The sequence below is a fragment of the Echinops telfairi genome, unplaced genomic scaffold (assembly GCF_000313985.2).
Source record: "Echinops telfairi isolate 266 unplaced genomic scaffold, ASM31398v2 ScPeMD7_443;HRSCAF=831, whole genome shotgun sequence".
Classification (NCBI taxonomy): Eukaryota; Metazoa; Chordata; class Mammalia; order Afrosoricida; family Tenrecidae; genus Echinops; species Echinops telfairi.
The window spans coordinates 17,214,066-17,221,029 of NW_022104341.1; positions in this window are offsets into that span (position 1 = coordinate 17,214,066).

Genomic DNA, 6,964 nt, shown 5'->3' on the forward strand with positions numbered 1-6,964 from the left:
ACAATTGATGTGTGTATGGATTGGGATAACAGTTGTGTGAGCCCCTAATAAAATGTTAAAAAAAAAAAAAAAGATGGACAGCAAAATATGGTCAGTAAAATGTCCACCACTCACATCCCCAAGGCCTAGTGTATTATCTGGTAGAACTTCTTAGGGACTTTAATGTTATTTTAAATTATGAGTCTCCAGGAAGATAACAATAACAATACGTATGTTTTACAAATTTGACCATGAAACACTTATTTTACCTAATACGCAATAGTTCACAGAACATATAAGTTCTTTGGGACACTGTTCGGAAACACTGATGAAAGAGATGACAACAAACACATGCCTAGTCTATGGCAAAAAGGCTAGAATAATGTTAAAAGTACTTCTCTGCTTATATAAAGAATATTTAATCAGTCAAGGAAAATGTCCAGGAAGGCTTCCCAGAGGAAGAGATGTTAAATAGAGAAGTGCAAAGGATAGTGATCAAGAAAGTTGGAGGTAAACAGGATTTACAATGGCCAGAAGATTAGTAATATCTTATTTCTGTATCTACTATCTACGGCTAAAGGTGGTGAAAGTTGAGGCTGGAGAGTCAGTCATTCAAGGTGTAAAAATTGGACAAAGCTTGTAGCTTTGAGCTGCGAGCCACAAGATCAACAGTTCAAAACCACCTGCTGATCCTCTGGACAGAGATGGGGCTTTCTACTACTCCTTTACAGTCTTGGAAACCCACAGAGCAGTTCTACCCTTTCCTATAGGGTCACTATGAGTATCGACTTGATGGTAGTGAGTGAGTTGTATTTGCCAGAAGAAACAAAAGACGAGTCAAGAATAAAAGAAGGAAATAGAATGTGTGGCCTCATGAAGGGCTTCCTCTTTGCCATAGGACAAGAAAAACTGGATGGTGCCTTGCTCCCAATAGTGAACATTTTGATCAAAGAATCTATAAAGGAATCCTGATCAAAATGGGAAATATACAGAATTTCAAATTTGATGGAATCCAAGGAGCCATGGAGGCTGGATGAACCCGTGAAACTATTGTCTTGGAATAATCTTTACACCTTCTGGTGAAAATATCCCCTAAGTCTTCTTAAACCTAAGCAATAGGTTTAATTAATAGGTTAATTTGTAAAAGAATGTCTGCCTTCAACATTATGTTTTTTAGTGATCTATCTACATAGGATTAAATTGACAACAGTAATTCATTATATGCTCCGACCCATAGTGACCCATGCACAACAGAACAAAATACTGCCCCTGCTCCAAGTTCCCCCTTTTTCCATACAGTTACCACCTGCCGCCAGTGCCTTTGTATCCAAGTTCCCCTTTGCGCCATACAATATTCTGACACCCTGTCCCCATGTCTTGTTTTCTCCCTCGTATATAACACCTCCCACTTTGAGCAGCCAGGGTCTTGGGAGAATCAGGTCTAGCTGCCTCGACCGCCTCCTAATAAACTGTTACTAACTTTAAAGTTGTGTGTAGGTTAATTGATCTCATTCTGGCACAACACAAGAGGGGAGTTGGTAAAAAATTTATGGAGCAGGGCAAGACACTGGGAAATATTGGCCTCTACCCTCCAGAGACAATGTTGTGAAACTCTTTTAGGGATGCCAACAAGTGCCCAAAGGGCCTACCCCTCCGCCATAGGTCTTTGCCTGAAGGGCTCAGCTCTAATTCAAGGGTCAGAAAACAGCACCTCAAATAAGTGCCTGAAGGCATCCTATTCCACAAGCCTGCCTCCTGCCCAATAGTACTCAGTTTTACTTGCTTTGTGGACTCTGTGTATGCTCTGGCTCTTGGTATTATTGCTGGAATAATAACCAGTCACCATCTAATAATCAAGTTTTAACTCTTGCTGGCCCCTGCTGTTTTGATTCTTACAAAATCTCAAGCTTCCAATGATTCTGCAGTCTCTGCAATGAATCTCATTTCTAACACCAACAGTGGAGTTGCAAGAGTTAAAGCCCTCTACCCCGCAAATCAAACTCATTGCCATTGAGTCAATTCCGACTCACAGAGACCCTATAGGATAGGGTAGAACTGCCCCCTGTGACTTTCTGAAATTCTAACTCTTCACAGACATAGAAAGCTTTGTCTTTATCCAAGAGGGGCAAATACTGTTGTATACATAATCCTACAATAGTGGTGTGATTTATAAAGCAGATACTTAGAAAGACATGTAGCCTAAACAGGTGTGGGATGGAGAGTGGAAGTTTACTGCCGCAGTTGAATAATCTCCTGTCAACTGTAGAGAAGGGGTAGAGTCTAGCCTGCCAATCAGGTCATAACCAATAATACCTCTGTGTGGGCATAGCCTTTTCCTGAGGATTCTGGGAACTCGTGCCTTCCTCCCTAGAGGTGGGACACACTCTTCCTACAAGACATTCCTGTTGAGAAGCCACACTGAGCTATACTGATGGAGCCAGCACCCTAGAGCTAGAGGAGCCAAGTGGAGATCCACACCAGCGCTGAGGTGCTTCCAATGCTGCTGGATCTACAAGACTTTCCACCCACTGGCCTGTGATCTTGCTGCATTTGATGTCATTGCATGTGTTGCCTGAGTCTGAAGAGGAATTTATAGACTGGTATCAGACATATGGGCTAATATTGGATGTATGAACTTGATCTGGATGGGGCTGGGTTGTTTTCTTAATAAACAATTACTCCAACTCTTTCTTAGACACGAGTGTCTATGATTTTGTTTTTCTAATCAACCCAGACTAACCCCTGAATACTCACTTGACAGTCAATAGTTCTATGTGTATTGACCTTTCTGAAAATATACCCATGAATGTGGTGAAGCATACACCAAAAAAAACCCCCATCAAACTCACTGCCATTGAATCGGTGCTGACTCATGGTGAGTGTATAAGACAGGGTAGAATACGCCTGTGTATTTGAGACTGTAACTGTTTACAGGCGTAGCAAGCTCTGTCTTTCTCCCACAGAACAGGCTGGTGGTTTGAACTGCCAACCTTGTAAACTACAGCCATTGCATAACTACTATGCCACCAGGGTTTCTGTGGTGAAGTATACAAGGGACTGTAAGTGCTGCTTAGACAAAATCAAACTCGTTGAAGGAAAGAGTTACTGGGCCTGGGGAATCAGGATCAGTCTCAGGGAATACTAAGGTTTAATGGCCTAACAGTTTACAAAGACAATGTTCTACATCCTACTTGCATCTTGAAAGGTTGTGAGAGGCCATCTACATGTAATCATTGTCCTCCCCCATCCAGAGGAAAGCGTGATGAAAATCTAAAGATATATGTTAATAATAAGCCCAATAGACCAACATCAATTTCCACAATCCTAAAACCAGAAGATCAAGGTAGTACCCAGTTACTAACTGCTCTGAAAGGATTCCACATCTTCTTTCTTTCCCTTAAGAACATTCCATAAGAGTGGGGGGAAAATGTGGAACAAAACTCAAAATCATAAAAGCGACCAAGCTTACTGGTCAGAAAGAGCCAGATAGAATCCTCAGGCCTTTGGTTCTTACCACTTCAAATCTGGAACTGAAAATATTTAACCATTAAATATCAAAAAGGTAGCATTTATCCAACTTCAAAGTTCAGAGAGTTAGGTATGAAAGATCAGCAGCTGGAAACTCAGAAACAAAGTGGGATAATCGATAGTATATTGAGACAGGGTTGCAATGGAGGGATTTAAACAAAACGTTTATCAACTGCTAAATATACAACTGACCTGCCTCGAAAACTGTCACCTATGCATAATTAAAAACATGAAAATAAAGACTATAAAGGAAACTCAGGCAGCAGTGAATTTATGTTAACGAGGCAGGAACAATGCAATGAATGGCTGCACGACTTGAAGACATCACCAATAAGCCACTGTATTACACATGTAAAAACTGCTGAATCTGTATGTTCTGCTGTGTATATCCTCAACAACAGATAAACAAATTATTTTTTAAGATAGCTAACATTCTCCCTAAAGAAATAAACATTCCCCAAAATGATCTATTTATAAAGTTGATGGTGGTGATGATTGTAAAACTTTTTTTACTGACGGAACTATTGAATTGTATAATAGGTAAATTATATGCCAATAAAATTGTTAAAAATAAAATGATCTTCCACAAAGATATTCATTACATTTTGAGATGATAAAATGGAAATTTAAGTGTAAATGACATGTAAAATTTCTTGTAACAATGTCAAATTTAAAAATATGAAAGCAGGATATAAAATCATGTGTACAGCAACTTACAGTTTTGCTTTATGAAAAAAATACAAAACCCCATCTTCATATTTTGTAAGAGACAGTGTTTATCACACTGCTCTATATTCTTAAATTCTTTTCTAATAACTATTATCCTTATTTTTAAGCAAAAAGAAAATGTTTTACGAGGAAATTTTTAAAAAGAGGCAGGTGCATATTCTAAGCCCTCTCCTGAAAGTTTTTCACAATATTCCCCAAAATTGAGGGAAAAGTATATTCACTCTCTCCTTATCCCCTAAAAAAAAAAAAAAAAAAGGAAATAGGTAGGAAGGGTGTTGGTGTCTGCTCCTCGGAAAGGATCGTGCACTCGATCCTGTTGTGAACACAGCTATCTAGCACCCATGGAACCACCACCAGCCTGGCGGACAGGCTTTGTTTGTGTTTCAGTCAGCTTCATAGGAAGTTTAGGTTCACAGCACCAACCTCCAGGAATTTAGACACACATCACATGTGCATTTTGGTGCTTTACCAACCTTCCTGATATGAAGGTAGACAATTATGCGACCAAAGGTTCAGGACAGCTACTTTTATCATCGTCTCTCGTGGTAGATCAAGTGCTGGACCATTCTGAATGAGAATACTGGCAGTTTTCACAGAATACCCATGAGAAGACAAATTTCCAAAGCATTATGGGGAAGAATACAAGAGTCATAGACTAAGCAGAAAGGCTGGTGTGATTGGCTTGCAAAGTGAAGAGTCTCACACTCAATTGTCATGAAGTCGATTCCAAGTCAGAGTGACCCTACAGGGCAGAGTAGAATTGCCTCTGTGGGTTTCTGAGGCTGTAACTCTTTATGGGAATAGAAAGTGCCACATCTTTCTCCCACGGAATAGCCAGTGGTTTTGAACTGCTGACTTTGCATTTAGCAGCCCAATGGGTAACCCACTATGCCACCAAACCATAATTTTTCATGTATGGTAGTTGTTTTATAGTTATGAAGGGGAGCATCTTATTCTTAGGTAATAAATATATCCTGAAGGTTTCAGAGATAACAAGAATAAGCAGGTGGCAGTCATGATGGAAAAATTCTTCAGTACAATTTTCCTCTCAAATACCATTTTTAGTGTTCTAAAAACTTCTTAAGTCCTCATGATCATCCTATGTCCTTCTGTAAAATACATCATTTTTAGAACCCCTAAAAGCCGTCATCATAACCTTCTGTACTGATTTATTTGCCTTAACTTTAACTGGCCCAGCAGATCCCCTCAAAAGCCACTATTTTGATTGGACTTTGTTTTATTTATTTATTTTTTTGAAGGCACACTGAGAACACCAAAAAACAAAGTACAAAAGCACTTAATAGTACACATTTGATTTGAGTACAGAATGTTCATGGATGGAATTAAAACAACAGTCTCTGTAGACAATATTACTATAAAGCTGCTTTCATCAGCGGCTGGGGTTGCTTATGTACACGACCAAACATTTCATGGAGGCGTAGGTCATGGTTCAGTGGGACATCCCGTTACTTGGCCTATTATTTTCGGTGCTTCTGTTCTGTCTCCTAGTTCTTTATGTAGTACCTGAGGTCTTAAAAGCTTCGGGACAAAGCAGTGATGCAAGGCGTTAACTATTGGTCTCCAACTGCCTGGAGCAATAGAAGAGCCAAGTACAGAAACAGGAAATGGAATGTGTAAGCTAACTGCCTTCAGGAACAATAGCCTCCTTTGTCAGGAGACCAAAAGAATGGCAAGGGACCGAGATATCATAACTCTACATTTTGATCAGAGATTCAACAGAAGAATCTTTATCAAAAGGAGGCGATGGTATGCAGAATAGAAATTCAAATTCTTATAGACTCCATACTTGTAGGAGTATGGATAAACCTCTAACACCTGAATCTAAAAACCAGACGAGTTTAGCTTAACTAGTACAGCATGTCTGCCTTGTGCATTGTACTCATTTAAGATCTGTATGGAATGAAATTGCCAACAACTAGAAAGATTACATAGAAAACATGGTGGGGGGGCAGTGAGTTTATTCAGAGAATGATTCTGCGAGGGAATTTTCTAATGGTTATACAATTTGAAGAATGTAATCAGCATCACTTAACTATAAATGTAGAAATTGTTGAAATGGTGTCTGTTCTGCTATGTAAATTCTCAAGTGAAACAAAATAAAGTTGCTTTCATGGGCTCCTAATATATTATGCATAGCCAGAGGAAATGTAAACTTTTAAAACGAATATTTAATATTGCTTTTGCTTTGCAAAGCAGTTGCTAGTTTTGTTTTCCCTGACCTTAATCAAGCAAACAGGGCTTACTATATTTTTAGAATAGAAAACAAACCAACCCTAAATTTCCTGAAAGCATGAAATAAAATATGTAGCAACCCTATGATGTTAATCAAATCTAATAAAAAAAATCCTAGAGCTTATTCTTAAATTGTATTGCTTTGTCTTAAGTTTTGAAAACATAAGTTAACAAGAGAACTAATGTATTCTTCTCTATCCTTAGATGGAAAAGATGTGCCTGTTAAATCAAATTAGGGCCATCATCATACCAGGTGATTACCTTCGTTAGGATCTAATGAGTTATACTGTTCAAATGACTACAAGTTGAACTCACTAAAAAGGGAAAATAAGAAGTTTCCATGAACACAAAAATCAAACTGTTATTAATGCCTAGGAAATGTCTAAACTCAGGATGAGTCTTAGTGTGACTTCTAATTATTCAATTTTATATAGCTAAATAATGAAATATTATCCACTATCCCTTGTTTTAAGGG